General features: G+C 42.8%; 1 protein-coding gene across 8 annotated transcripts in view; it reads left to right on the top strand.

The window, feature by feature from the left end:
• Positions 1–12636: 12636 nt before the first annotated feature.
• ZZZ3 (zinc finger ZZ-type containing 3) overlaps positions 12637–15635 on the top strand; it is a 60242-nt gene continuing 57243 nt past the window's right edge. For 7 of the 8 annotated variants that reach the window (XM_065673617.1, XM_065673616.1, XM_065673615.1 and 4 more), the window contains exon 1: positions 12637–12781. The gene's annotated coding sequence lies outside the window, so the exon portion shown is untranslated. Of the gene's footprint in view, positions 12782–13189; positions 13268–15635 lie in introns of those variants that run through there. The other variant, XM_065673612.1, reaches the window with a different exon arrangement.

Here is a 15635-nt window from a genome sequence, read left to right as displayed (position 1 = left end):
GGAGGGGAAGCTTTCTTAAACATTTTCCATTTATTACATCAATACAGAAACTGTTGAACTAATGCTGTGGTACTGCTCCCACACCCATAAAACTATTTCTTGGCCCCTTTATGTGTGATGTGAGTTCTAGCTCCAAAGTAAGAAAATGCTGACATAACATTCTTCTGGATAATTTTCTATCTAGTAGGAAACCAAATTGGTTTTAACTTTGTAAAGCACTTAAAACCATTCTGGTTAAAAAGCCACCTACAAAAGTCCTAGAGAAAGTGTCCTCTAACGTGCACTGTACTGAGGAATCGGTTCTGTCTGAATGTATATCCCAGTATTTTCCTCAGTCTACCTGAGAAGAACTAGACCTAAGAATACAGCAGTGCAAATAAGAGGGGTAAGTGGACAGCAATATAAAGTCAATGATTATATGGCTGGAACATAGGGAAAACATTTTTCAATTTTAAACTATTGCAGGTAACTCTTGGCCAACCAGTTAAGTTTCTGAATTTTTATGTAAGCGTTCTTTACATTCCATGGGAAGTCACTGGGCATTGCAGCTGAGAAGCCTTTCATGTACATAGGTGTAAATGTCTGACAATGCATTTGGACAATTTTATATTAGTAGATAAGACACTTGAAATTTAATACCAAATTACCCCTGTATGTAAGGTAAACTCATCAGTTACTACTGCACACTTGTCTTACTGACTAAGGTGAGGGTAACTTGCCTTATCATCAGTCAATAGTAACTTGCCAGCATTGGCCTGTTGGAAGGCTGCTCTAACTGTAATAAATTTTTTGGTTCTTTTTTGGTATTAGAGTGACTAAACTAAACCTGGGTTTGTACGGTCTGATTTTAACTCTGTGTTGTTTGGGGTTTTTTGCTTTGGTGTTTGTTTTTTTTTCTGTTGTGGGGTGTTTTTTTTGGTTTTGTTTTTGTTTTGTTTGTTTTGTTGTGGGGTTTTTGGGGGGGATGTTTATTGGGGGGATGTTTATTGGTTTGGGTTTGGTTTTTTTTTGGTTTGGGGTGTTTTTGTTTTGATTTTTTGCTGAGGTTTTATCTCATTTAAGTTATTCTTAAGGTTCTCTAACATATTAAATCTAAGTAACAGTGAATAGGTCTGCATGCTTTAGGAAGAATTTTTCTTACATGCTGTTCTTAATTGGAAACTTGGAAAATACTTTATTGGTTAAAGCACTGTATGGTGATCAGATTTAACGATGTATTGAATGTTTTCATTAATAATCTGGATGGTGGAACAGACTGCCCCTGTAAAACTTGCCAGAGAAAAATGGATTGAATGTTAGGGACATCAGCTTGTCAAGGGAACGAAGCAGTTCTGTGCTAAGTATTCTGGATATTATAGCAGATCAGACTGAGTTAAAATCCAGTGATAACCAAAACAAAACCTGTTCTGGGTGGTAGTAACAAAAGCATCAGATGTGAGGCACAGGAGGTAATTATTCTGCTCTACTTGGTGCTGGGTTTGTTGTGAAATCTCATCTGTACAGTTCCCTATTTTGGATGCTATATGATGATAAATACAAGTTGAGGTTATTTCGGTGAGATAGAGTAACAAGACTCAGTGTTGAAAACAAAAGTTGTTCTCTTGCTTAAAAGAACAGTGAAGGTCCAAGACCACCAGTGTGGACATAATTGCTGGATAACAGTGAACAATTTTTCCTAGAGGAGTAGGGATATTTGCCTCAGCTTTAGCATCGGTGACCTGTGCTGGGTTTACACAGCCTATTAGAAATCTAGAAATCTTCTAGCAGTTTTGTCAGTCTTTTCCACTGGGTGTCTGGGAATCCATAGTCAGGCACAATCTCAAACCATGAAGCACATAGTTTGCGAAATGCCTCTGTCACAGTGGTAAAAGGCACTTTCATACTACAGTTGGTTGTCTTGCTTTAAAAAGCCCAACAAAACAACAAAAAACTCCTGAGTTTGCAGAAGCTAAGTAGATGTGTTTGTTTTTAAGACAGACTATTCCAAAGGGATGACTGTCTTGCTTTTAGTCCTTTGAGAGCTCTACAAGGGTTTTTATGCCACAGAAATGGAACTAGCCTTTTAAACTAAGACAGTGTGGGAAAACTCCAGATGGATGGCTTGTGTATGCTGCAGGGAAGGTAACAATTTGGAGAATAGGTAAAGGAGAGGCCTTTGAAGAGCTGTCTGTCTCGCAGCTCAGGAAGAGGCTGTGGAAATTATTTTTTTCCTTAAGCCTTTCACCAGACTATTTGGATTCTTTGCTCATTTGTTTCCAGTTGAGGAAACGCAGCAATGTGTTGGGGTGCCAGGGAAGCTGTCATTTCAGAAGGAAAAGATCTAATAGAGTCCTTGTTTTAGGCCTGGGAATCTTGATTTGAGCTGTTAGAAGCCTGCTGTTCAGTATGGTAACTTTTAATTCCGTCTTGTGGAGAAAACTGGGGGGGGGGGGGGGGGGCAGCGTATGGGAAACTTACTAGCTCAAAGCCTTATTTTCTCTAACTTTTTGAAGTGTTTTTGCAAGTAGTATAGCTAATTGTTTATCTGAACCCCCAAAATTTTGTAGTGACAAGACAAGGGGTAATGAGTTAAAACTTAAACAGGGAAGTTTAGATTGGATACAGGGAGGAAATTCTTTCCTGTTAGGGTGGTGAGACACTGGAATGGGTTGCCCAGGGAGGTTGTGAGTGCTCCATCCCTGGTGGTGTTCAAGGCCAGGTTGGATGAAGCCTTGTGTGGGATGGTTTAGTGTGAGGTGTCCCTGCCCATGGCAGGGGGGTTGGAACTAGATGATCTTGAGGTCCTTTCCAACCCTAACTATTCTATGATTCTAAAATCAAGGATAGGGCTTCAGACAATGTGATGTAGCTGAACATTGTAATTGGAGGCAAAAATATCAGTGGAGGAGCTATTGAATTTCTCATTAGTAAAAGAAGGTGTTTAGTGGTGAGAGTTAAGTAGTCCATCTGCTTTATAAAGCAAATAAAATTATCTGCTTGTTAGCTGTAAAATTATCCTGTGTTAAAGTTCTACTGACTTAAAGGCCTTTCCTTTAAGTCTGACTCTTCCTTTCGTGTGACTGGAACATTAGGAAATTAAGGAAGTTGTGAAGACAATTCTGTGTTGCAAATTTATTGTTTAGCTTGGGTAATCCAGAATGCTGTTTCTGCAAGTATAATTTCAATTAGTTCTGTGACTAGGGATAGATACCTATATATACATAGAGAGAAATGCATATAATCCGTATCTCTAATCTCTTAATTGAACTGTGGCTGGAGGCACTACAGTAATTTCTTTTGGCTCTATGTTGGAATAGTGATCTTAAGTAGATATATCCGATAAAGTCTGGGGTTTGTTTTCAGATAGATAAATGATACTCAGCTGAGTGCTGTAATGGGTGTCAGCCTTCCCATTGGTAATGGAGTGAAAGTTAGAAGCTTCATAGACTGTTTGAAAAGCTGTATCAAGAGAAGATGAAAAAGCTAATTTCATTAATAATCAGACAAACTCAGAACCATTTTCATAACTCTGCTTATGTTGTTTGAACGACATTGTCATGTTCAGCTCTTGAGGTGCCTGAATCCTTAAAACCATGTTTTAAGGTATCCTCTGTTTGACAAAAACTGCTGTAGGGTAAGCTGTCTGTGGTGAGGCACCACAGATCTGCCAAATCTGAATTCAAGGGAAGACAGCCACACCCGCTGTTGTGATCCCTGGCAGTGGGAAAGAGCTCTTGCATTTGAATTCTACTGCTCTGTCCAGATACGGCACCATGACTTGCAAACCTACTACCTGGAAGCTAATTTATTTAGGATTTTTTATTTAATTGACCTGTTTCTTCTCACCTATGATATTGTATTTGATGTGAAAGTTCTAGTCTGCTTAGCTTTGCTTGGGAATCATGTGGGAATACTTACTGTTCTATCAAGGCAGCTATGTTGATAAGAGTTAACTTCTGACCAAGCTATACAAGTAGTTCCTTACTACGTTACTCATTACTCTGGAGGCTAGATAATAATGTATTCTTAGAAATCTATCTTTCCAACAGAGTGCAACACTCGGTGACATCTGGAAGAATTTATATTTAGAGCCTTTTGTAAATTTGTATAGTCTCATATTTTGGTAAAGCGAGCCTCAGAGCATGGTAATTTCATGTAAGTATGTGTTGAGTTAGCAGTATGTACCACTGACAGTGGGATACCAGCAGAAAATGCTAGAAGTGTGTTTGGCTATAAAATACATCATGTGGATGAAGCAATTTTCATTTGTGGAGCAAAAGTTAAGCATGCCATCTTATAAATCTGGTGTAATCTGATGTGCTATGCTAATGCATTATATAAGAATCCTGCTTGTCAGATTCAAAAAGTATATAGTGATTGTTTTTTTCTAACACAAGATACCCTAGGCTTTCTTAAAAGGGCTAAAGCCAATGAGGTTTTTTTCAAGTTATTCTTGTAGGCATTTATTTATAATGATATTGCTAACTTTTGGGGTTTTTTTGAGAGATTACCCTGTTATCATTTAAGTTCATTTGGAAAAGCAAACCTGAGATGTGGAAAATTTGCGGGGAAGCTTACGGATTATCTGCTTAAAGGTCTCTTCGTATTTGCCTTACAGCTATTTTATACTGAACTAAGAAAATTCTGTTCCATTTATTCCTTTTGAATTCTGTATATACATCTGGCTTAGTGCAGTCTAAGCAGTTTTCTCACTGAAAACCTTTCAGCTCTTCGTTTTGCCCAGGAAATGAGTAAAACAACTAGGCTTCTTCATTCTTCCAAACAGATGGCTTTTCTGGCTTCCCTCTATACTTAAGCCATCCAGAGCTGACAATTAGTAGCAGGAAGCAAAATAAGAGTTCTAGATTTCTGAAGTGTCACAAAGAAAGACATCACTTTCAGTGTTATTTCACAGAAATTATCTGGTTGAAAACAAACTTGGCTTATATTACCCTTCAAAATATTAGCAGAGAAGAAAATAGCCTTGTTCAGTGAAAAGTGTCACTAACAGTGAAAAGTATAACTTGTTTTCTTGAATATATTCTGTAATATATATATCTGTTTAAAACATGTCACTTGTCTTAAGAATAGCTTCAGCCGAGCTTTCAGCTGTTCAGTAAGGTGACATGGCTGTTTCTCCATATAAAAAAGTGTGAATACTGGCATGCAGTAAGATAAAGTCATCTGTTTATAATCCATTTAGTGTTACAGATGCTTGCTTACAATAGCAGACTCCTGTTTTCCATAGAGACCTGGTATTATTCACTGTGCCACAAAACTTTTCTAAATGTTTGTCAGCCGAGACATCCAGCTAGAAAAAGGTCTATTTGTGAGAAACATATTGCTTGATGTTTCTGATAGGTTTTATGGATTGTTAGTCATAGTACATGCCAAATAACTTGATGACAAGTTTCTTTATAAAGGTCATAGATGGGAATATGCACGGATTTCAGAAAATGTAATAGAAACTTGATCACTCAAATAGGATGTTTATAACATGAATAAGCAAGAAATTTAATTTTCTGACTTGTTCAAGATTGAGTTAATTAGCTGAAAGGGTATAAAATACAAGTTCTCGTCACTGAAATGAGTGGACATGAGGAAATACAGTTGGTACTTGGCTTACTGGTTATATACCATTATGAAATGAACTGTCAGTGAAAAAGTAAAGTTGGAGTAACAGGAATACACTGGTTATTTATGCTGGTTTTATACAATGCTAGTGAACCTCAAATCACTTTTTTTACTAGTCATTTCTTCAGCAGCGTGGGAGGTGTGAAAATAAAGCAGTCACCATCCACAAAGTGTTTTCATAATATAAATGAAGTTGAGCACATTTCATTTCCAGATATGTTTCTCCTTTCCTACTTGGAACTCACAAAGAACTTATTTATACATTAAGAGCTTTAGTAAGATCTCCTTTTGGAGTAACTTTTACCACATGAGAATGTAAATCTTGAAGTATTTTGTTGAGAAAAATAGGGGACAAGAAAGAAAAAAACCCAACACCTTAGTTCAAAATAGTCAGCTGTCAAAAATAGCAATTTTTGTCTCTTATCTCACAGGACGATGCCAAGACCTTTTAATTTTGGTTGTTCATGAGTAGTTTTGCCCAGAAATTAGTATTTTTCTAGGTGACTGATTTTATTCTGTCCAGTGTGTTTTTTAATGTACATGCTAAAACAAGATGTCCTGGTAACCATGGTGATACATTGCCCCCGCCCCCCCCCCCCTTCCCCCCGGGTGTCTGTTAAAATGCCAAACTCAAATGAACAGAGATGCAGCACTTGCTCATGCTGTGAATGCACGTTTGTTTCCACCAGTGCATACACCTTCTCTTTAGCACGAGAAGTAAGATTACGTGAAGTTTTTTCTGCTTTTACACAAGAAATGCATTCATACATGCCAAAATGCTAATTGATTGGCATCTATTAATTCAGTTGAACAATATTTTCATTTAAATTTCTAGTCTAGTACTGGGGGGTTTATATTTAGACTGACTTCACAATTTAACTGTTAAAGCAAGAAATGAGACATTTTTTTTAGCTATGAACTGTTCTGTGGTGTCCCATTCTCCGAATAATTTTTAGTAAGGGAAATGTTTTCTCTCTTACCTTATTTGTTTGTAGTAGAACTGCTTTCCAGCCAAGTAGGGTATTAGAGAAAGTCTATCTCTTAAGCTAAATCAGTAGCGATCTCAACTTCATGTGTGACCTTTACTTTGCCTATTCGAGTGCAGAGGCTAGTCTTCCTCGTCTCTTTCTGTAGCTAGAAAAAGATACAGGTACTGTCTGGGTTTCTGTTCTGCATGCCTCCTCCAGAAGATGTTATGTCTCCTGATGGCACTCCTATATCTGAAGTGTGCCAACCCTCTGCTCTGACTTTGAGCCTTGAACATGGATGTTTCCTTCTTAAATGGTCAGTGGTGTGGGTGCCTGCTCCTGTGTGATGGCAGTTGGGTTTAAATAAAAATTACAGCTTTCACATCCTGTGTGAGACAGTCCTAATCACAGCCTAGCCTTGCCTTTTAAACAGCCTTCCTATTCAGAAAATAAATGTGTCTGAAGGCCAGGCAGAAAGGAGCCAGGTTCTTTTCTTTTTTCAACTTGTAATTGTGTTTTTCTGGTTTACATTGCACATACTACATGCTGTTCAGTTTGAATAACAACAGAGCTCATTATTGCAGTCTAGGACCTGAAGGAATGTGCAAGGTGGTCAAAACATTAACGGGGATATTCCATGACTTAACATCTTTGTGTAGGTTGTACACAGTTCAAAATATTAACGGAGAACCACTAATACCTTGGAGCGTGCCATACAAGTAACAAAGGGAAGTTTCTAAAGGTGATAGGAAAGATAAAAGTGATTGGATAGGTGTCCATAACATCTCTAAGGGGTAAAACTCCTAGAGGAAGCTAGCTAACTCTTAAAGTTAGTGCTGATGTGAACACTCCAGTAAGGCAGGTAGTAATACGGACTTTGGTTTTTCAGTAGCCCTAGGCAAAACCACCCTGTGCCCATATAGATCCAGCTCCCATTCTAATCCCATTTAATCAAAATTTCCCTGTCTCACGTACGTGAAATATTGCAGAATCTGGAAGTCCCTGGACTGTTTTCTTGAAGTCTGAGTCAAAGTTTATACAGTAGAATAACGGCATGCTCAAAGTAACTGAAATACATAAATAGCTAATTAAAATACTTTAGACACCAATATTTCAGTTTTGAAATATAAAACCTCACTTAAGTATTAAAAATGAAGTACATTCTGAAAACCAAGGAGCTTCCCTACTGCTATACTTTTATGTTTAATGAGTTCCAATCTGGAATATTTTTTTTTTTATAATGCACTCCAGTCTAGCTATCATTTCATATCTACCTGACTTTGAAGCCTCTACTGAAACCAGAAAAAGCCACTTAAATGGGAATATGCCACATGCTAGGAGTGGTTGTGCACTGTATTGAATATAATCTAATTAAAGGTAAGTTTCAGATGTACTTAACCACAACTTTTTAGAGCAGTCTGGATTAGATTGCCCCTACTCTAAACACACAGGTATAAAATGGAAACAAACACACTTAGGAAGTTATTAGTTTAACTGTTGTAATTGGCAACTTGCTTTTTCAACAACACATCTTTCAGAACTACCGTCCACTCTACAGTAGTCTGTGCGGGTTGCAAGACACCTAAATCATCTTTCTGTTTAATGGAGCTAAAAGTTTGATTTCCCTCCAACCTTGTCCCACCAAAAAAAAGTTTCATAAAACCAGACATTCCAAGCTTCTGCCTGGAGTGGACTTACTTTGATCAGATATTAGGTATTCAATTGCACACATATGATTGTATCAAATTCACCACAACTGCATTTGTCGATAATGATTTTAGTATTTTTTAAATAATTATATTTTACATGCCAACTTCCATAACTACTGTGAAGTCTTTGTCCAAGTAGTATTTGAAGTAGTGGAAATATTATTAAAAACATGTGTTTTGTTACTATATAACTGAATTGATAGTATTGTAAATTTTAATAAAAGCTGTGGCAAATAGCCTGTAAATCTGATGCAAACTGGCTACTGAAGCCACACCTTGGTGAGTCAGTACGGGATGTCTTCAGGCAGAATTTTTTGGGTTTTTTCTTTTTCACATTTAAACACAAAACAAAATTGTTCATCTAAAGCATTTTGCTTCAGGTAAAACCACTGAAAATGCTTTGTTACTGATGATGATCTTAAGGGAAATCTAGGTAAAACCACTGAAAATGCATTGTTACTGATGATGATCTTAAGGGAAATCTAGTGTTTCTCATAGTTGCTATTTACATATGGCAGCATGAAAGAAAATAAAAAGAAGTAAAAGAAAAAAAAATAATTAGGGCTTTCCAGGCAGTAGAGAGGCAGAACTGAGCAGCAAAACAGAGGACCTGTAACAAAACATGACAGGATTTTGTGCTAAGGATGCGCATTTAAGCAAAAAATGGTCTTAACTTTATCTTTTAGCTCAAGAAAATCTTCTCTTTTATAATCTTAAGTTATTTTGTGTAGCTAGCTGTTGTTGGAATTTTCTTCTCAAGAATGCAAATGCTTTTTCTTTTTTTCTTTCAGAAATATGTAAATACAAGATCCAAAGCACCACTAACAAAATACCTACAAACAATTATTGAGATGGTAATTAGTGCAGAGAGTTTTGAGTGTTGTACTGAGCCAACTTGCATCCAGTCCAGAATGGTTTATTAGGTTTGGAAGTTTGACCCTATTGAACCGAATCTGGCTTGAAGAAAATTCTCTTTGCTCTTGTCAGGCCTTATTGTGCAGCCACTCGAGTAATTCCACACAACCAGCTCGTCCAATACCGCTTCCCCTGAGTCGGAAAACGTGAGCCTGAGCTGAACTCTGGAGATGAATTCATCTATAATCTTCCTGGCCCTGCATGCCCTTTTCTTGAGCCACTGTGGATCTAGAGCTGTAGCCAAGAACATAAGCCCTGTTTTAACTGCAGCGTTGGGTAGCAAGCAGTGATAGCTTGCTAATGCTGTTCTTGGGGCATGGTATAATGATACCGGAGTAGCTGTCACAGAACTAACCTAGATTGTCTTTAGGATTAACATCTCAATTGTGCTGAGTTGTGTTAATCTTTGGTCAGAAAAAGAAAACAACAAAACACATTTAATAACAGGAGAAGCAACTGGGTGATTATGGATTGATATAGGTAGAAACATGATGCTGCCAGTGAAAGCATAAGCCATCCAACAGCTTCATGAAGCTGGATTTCGTGGTTTTGGGCAGTTCTCCATGCACAAACATGAGCTGAGGTTTCAGTGATGTGGAGGGATATAAAGCATCTCAGCTCCTGATTTTGTAGAAAATACTGACTTGGGGGAGGGGAACTGATGCAGTGTTTTTAGCTTGTCTCATTGTAACGTGATGAAAAGCTGTCATTAAGACCAATTTTCTTTGATCAGAATAGTGGGTGGTTTGGGGTTTGTTTTGCTACCAGCATTAACGAGGTCAGAGAAACTGTTAGTGCCCTATGAGTAATACTCAAGGCTGCCCACAATAAATACAACTACCTGTTACTGGTACAAGATAGGTGCTATAGCACAGAGGGAACTGCAGCTATGAGATTTAGGAATGTGGTTTGGGTAGAGTGTAAGCAGTAAGGAAGACTGACTCAAGTGAAAATATACTGGAGAAAGCAATGTGGTGCTGCTAGGCAGAAGCATATTCCTTTATACTTAGGAATTATTAAAAAGCTGCTATCAGATACTATGGAGAAGGGGCTGCAGCATAGCATGAGTGGATGAAAAAGAGATTTTGAACTGTGGAGACAAAAGAGTGGATGTAGAGCCCCAGCCAGCTTAAAACAAAGCTGTTTTCTCCGGGTTTAAATGTAAATTCTCTTGGGTGGAGGTTGTAGTAAACGTGCTTGAACTCAGACCTTACTACACATGGACTACTGTTTTTACTTCCTTCTTTGCAGTGTTAATGCTCCCCTGCAAGGTTAGCTGAGCCAAACTGCCCTGTAGATACACAATGGCTGGATGCAACCCAGGGAAAAGCAGGGGACACCTAGAGGTGGGGCAAGGGCCCCGGGAGTATCCCTTTCATTAGCAGGAGCCATTGCCTGAAACACCACACCATTAACAACAGTTGCACTTTGTTATCATCCCGTAACTACACATCATTGCTTCTGAGGCAAGATGGCAGAACATAGTATCTAAGTTCTCCTTAGTGAATTCAAGGCAAATCCTGGTGCAGGGTGTGGTTAGACAATATAGTTCCAGGGGTTTAATAATGTTGCCAAAAGGTTACTGCTGCCAAAAGAGGATTGTCCTGTTCCTCCCTTCTCCTGGCAAAGCTCCATCACCTCCATCTCACATGCTGGCTCTCTTGTCGGTCTCCACAATGAGCCAATGCAGCTTATTTTCTAGCGCACCAGGAACACGAACAGTTTATTGGTAGTTTCAGAAGTCTGACTGGTTTTTACTGTGTGTAGGTGAGCGGGCTCAGGGACTGTGGGGTAGGAAAGATGGGGGGAAAGAGTTCTGGCTCCTGTCAGGAGGCTATCGGGTTAGGTCAGCTCTGTTGCTCCATTGCACCTTTAAACAGCCTTGGGAATTTGGAAATAAACCTAAAAATGTAAGAAACCATTGTTTTTGCACTGAAGCAGCCAAGAAGAACCCTTGGTTTTACTGTGAAAGCACTATCCCTTGTCTGAAACGCAGTGGTATCTTCAGCCACTGCAGCTGTTCAGCTAAATGAATGTATTTCTAAATGGATTGTGATTCCCAGCATTTTAGTGCTTACAGGTGCTCCTGCAAAAAGCATCATTCCTCATTCAGATCCGGGCACACTGACAGAGGACTGACTGCATGAGAACAGTGGCACAGATTCAAGAACAAAAATTTCCTTCCCCCTCTTGTGGGATTTCAGTTGTTTTGACTCTGATCGCAGAAGACGTCCAAGTCAGCAAGATGCGGGGAAAAGAGAGAACTGCTTGGGAAAGTGGAAAAACTACTGAGGTTTTCCTGCAGACTCTGGCATTGAGAGTGTCTGTATGACTAGACTTCCAATTTGAGCAATTAGGACTTTATTAAATCTGCTTTCTTTATAAATGTATCAATCGGTTGAATTACCATACAGTCAGTAACTCCTTTTAGACGCAGTTGAGAATATTCCTTAGTACTTGGTCTTCATCGTGTTACAAAAAACTGTTTTAGCCTAGGATTTTCTAGCAACTTGGCAAGTTGTTGATTGTTCTGAGTGGAAATCTCCTTGAATTTCACAAGCATTTAACAGGAAACTTTAGTCTTTTGTGTTTCTTGGCTACGCGAAGCTCTTCAAAATGCATTATAACTGGTGCGTCAGTGTGAGGAACAAAAACAACGAGAGGTTACCAGGATAGTAAGAGATACACAGCGTTCCCCTCCGCAGTGCAGAGGTAACTATCTGTTAGCGCGGGCTGGGTGTGTTAACTCATGTTAATCACATTGCTATTAGCACAGACCCGGGCGGCACCAAAATAACACATTGGAAAGCCCGACTAGCTAATTCTTAGCCGAAGTCCGAAGGGGCGGAGTGCCCGCGGACCCTGTGCCTGAGGCGCTGCTGGGAGCGCGCCGGGAATTGTCCGGGAGTCCAACCCCGCCGCGGTGGCACAAACCCGTAGGGCTGTAGGAGCAGCCGCAGCCGCGCAGGAACGGGCAAGCAGCGCTTCCAGTCAGCAGGACGCTGCCCCCGAGCCGCGCTCCCCATTCCCCCGACGGCAGCGAACCTGCAAGTCACCCAGCGCCGGCCGGCGCGGCTTGGCGCCACAGCAGCGCGCCGGAGGGGGCGGCCGTGGCGCTGCCCAGCACGGCGGGAGCGCGCCCCGCCGCCAGGCCCGCGCCGCTCTCCTCCTCCCGCCTCACCCGCCCGCGAGGGGCCCCGTCCCGACGGGCGCCCCGCCAGGCACCTGCCCCGGCCGCGGGGCACGTCCCGCCCCGCCCCGCCGCGGGCCCTCCCCTCGGGGCGCGCCCGGACCCCGCTCGAGGGCAGCGAGCCGGCCGTGGGCCGCGGTCGCGGGCAGGCCGGGCCGGGCGCCTCCGCCCTCTGCCAGCAGGCGGAGCTGCAGGGAGCGGGTCCCCGCCGCAGCGGCTGGAGGGGGAGGGGAAGGAAGCGGAAGGAGCCGCCGCCGCGCCGAGGGGAGCAGGCGCTGTGCGGAGCCGCCGCCGCCGCCGCCGCCGCTGCCTGGTGCGGGCGGCACGGAGGGAACGAGCCGCGCACGGGGCCGCGCGGACCGGTCGCGCCGAGGAGCGGGCGCCAGGTGAGGGCCCGGCCCCGGGGGACAGGGGGGACCCGGATGGTGCCGAGTTCGGAACCCGCGAGGGGAGGGGGCAGGAGGAGGAGGAGGGAACGAGAGGGGGGGAAAGCCCCCACGTGACCAGCGCGTGCGGGGAGGAGGTGGCGGCTCGCGCGCCCTGTTCGAATCAGCTGGCCAGCAGCGGCGCCTCGCGCGCGTGCGCGGCGGCCCCGCCCCCTTCCCCGGCGTTACGTGTGCGTCCGTGCGCGCGCCCGGCCCGGCGGGGCCGGGGACACGTGCGCGGCGCCGCGGCCGCCATATTGGGTCTGAGCTGAGTGCGGGCGGCGCGCGCGCGCGCGCGCGCGGGGCCGGGCCGGGCCGGGTCGCGGGGCGGGGGAGGGGAGGGCTGTGGGGGAGGAGTGCGAGGGGGAAGGGAAATCTCGCGAGGTCACGCGGTCCCTGCGGGAGCGGGCCGGCTGCGGGATGGCGGCGCAGCGCTGGGCGTGCTGGGTAATGGTAACGGGGGCCCGGGGGGCGGGGACCCTGGGACCAGCCTCCTCCCCGCCGGCGTGCCCCGGGCCACACGGGGAGCGGGGCGGGGTTGGGCGCCCCGGGGAAGCGCGACTGGCTCCGCTCTGCTCCCTCCTCCCGCCCGCCCCGGCCCTGCCCCGCCTCACCTCAGATCACCTCGCGCCTACCCCTCCCGGCCCCCCCGCTTTTGCTCTCCGCAGGAGCGCGGGCCGGGCCGTGTCCCGTTGCTCGCTCCGTGCTCCCCCGCCGCCTCAGCTCTCTCGTCCGGGGCCCGCCAGCCACGGGTGGTGCCAGGCAGAGCCCCCGCGTGTGCCCCTTGATTGTCCCCCGCTGTCCTGCCTTATCTGTCGCTTCAGGACAGGGGGCCCAGCTTCCCCGCGCTGACTTGGCTGTGCTCTTGCAGACTTGACTGGCTGCTCAATGCTCTCGCAGCTTCCACTCTGTGTTAACATCCAGAGGTGCCTGGGCCCTTCCTCGACCAACGTGTGCAGCCCTGCGCCATGCTTTTGCCCCCCACAAGCACTTTTATGGTATTTCGGCTGTCTCGGCTTGCTTTTCACACCTGTCCTGTGCTGTTGCTTCAGTACCCATTCAGGTTCCTGCTGTTGAGTCCAAGCTGCTCCTGCCCTGCAGAATGCTGCTATTTAAGGATACAGGGTTCCAAAAAGAGAGACATTTAACATCCCAAGTCTGATCTCTCTTGAGGCTCTATGTCTCATTATATCCCGGACTTTTAAAATGCATTTTTCTTCTGTACTTGGAAAAATAATTCTAGTAGTATCCCAGTGTCCCAGCTCAGCAATATGCCCTTTGTCTCCTAGTCCTGATCTTTCTTAAGGGAGAGCATGTGGTTCTGCTTCTTTCTTATGGTGTCTTGTGTACCAGCCCTGATTATCCAGGAGTGCTGGCAGTTTTTGTGGCCTTTGAGTGTAACTCTGCGTTTTACTAATCTGATTTTAGGCTGCCACATAACTAGTACAGCATTTCTATAAAAGAAGTACGTTCTTTAGGCTTTGAAGTCCCAAGCTTTATTTTGGAAGCAATGTTCGCAGTTATTATTAACAATTGTAGTAGCTCTTCAGTGGTTGTACATATATTTTCATGTTTTCCATTGATATTTTAATTATTCCTGTACTAATAACGCAGTGATCGTTTACTGAGACTTTTAAGGTGAAGCTCTGAGTGTACTCTGTATTTCACATTAAATACTAAGTTGGGCAACCTCTTGAGCATATGTTTTTTTGGGTGTATTTCTAACCTATGGTTAGATATTATGCCTCCACCGCTCCTAGCTGCTGCAAGGGCTGGTGATACAGTAGGAACTGGTAGGTTTTGGGTTAGCAAAATCTTACTGTTTTCATAAGCAAGTATAAATTTATAGGAAATAAGTTGACAAATTACCGTTGCTGTTTGTTTTCAAGCATCTTTTAATCTTACTGTACTTGCAGATTAGTAATATTAGTATTTGCTTAATTGGAAAAGAGTTTGTTTAATGTAAAAATTATGGCGTGTGTTAAACAGTAGGAGTGGAAAATACAGCTCTTTTGAAGTAAAGAGTATGTGCTGAAATATCAGGTGAAATTTTCACCCAATTGAACTCACTCATGAAACTCCCATTGCCTTAGAAGGGGTTAGCAGTTAGTAATTTACTTCATCCTGTGACTTCTAGCAAGTCGTTCAGAACCTGAATAACTTCGTTTGCAGGCTTTCTCCAGCATTACCATGCTTATTACATAAGAACATTCTATGTCTTGAATTTATAGTAAGTTGGGGTTTTTTTCTGAAGGAGTGTTACACCTCTGTGTCAGTGAGGAGCAGCAATTATGACCTAAAATTGAAATACTGTTGATAATTTATGTGTCTAATTATTTAGTCCAGTATAGGTAGTTGTTGCAATTCTCAGTTGTGCTGTTATTAACTGAGATGATTTTCCCTTTGCATTGCATACTCCATGTTTATAATTACTAAGAGATAAGCTGTATTAAATAGCTTAGTTACTAAGCTATTTATTCATGAAGTTCTGTCATATATTTTGTCTCATAATTTTTAACATTTCTGGAAAAAGAGAAATGGCAAATTGGATTTTTAGATCAGTGTTATTACAGATTTAATGTCAAAAATATCTAGCTCTCTATTTCACAAAATTTGGGAATGTATCCTAGTATGAGCTTCTGTTTCACAGCTGAACAGCATGTGGTTGCTCTGATATTTATCAGTTTTTAACATACTTACACTGTGAGATTCCAGTCTGCTCTTCATAGTTTCATACAGAATGAAGGCCTTACTCTCAAAATATTTGTGAGGGACTTAAAGATTTTTATTTTTTTACTTCTGGTTCTTCCAGTTC

The sequence above is a fragment of the Lathamus discolor genome, chromosome 3 (assembly GCF_037157495.1).
Source record: "Lathamus discolor isolate bLatDis1 chromosome 3, bLatDis1.hap1, whole genome shotgun sequence".
Classification (NCBI taxonomy): Eukaryota; Metazoa; Chordata; class Aves; order Psittaciformes; family Psittacidae; genus Lathamus; species Lathamus discolor.
The sequence above is the reverse complement of the archived record's forward strand: the minus strand, read 5'-3'. Positions and strand labels throughout refer to the sequence as shown.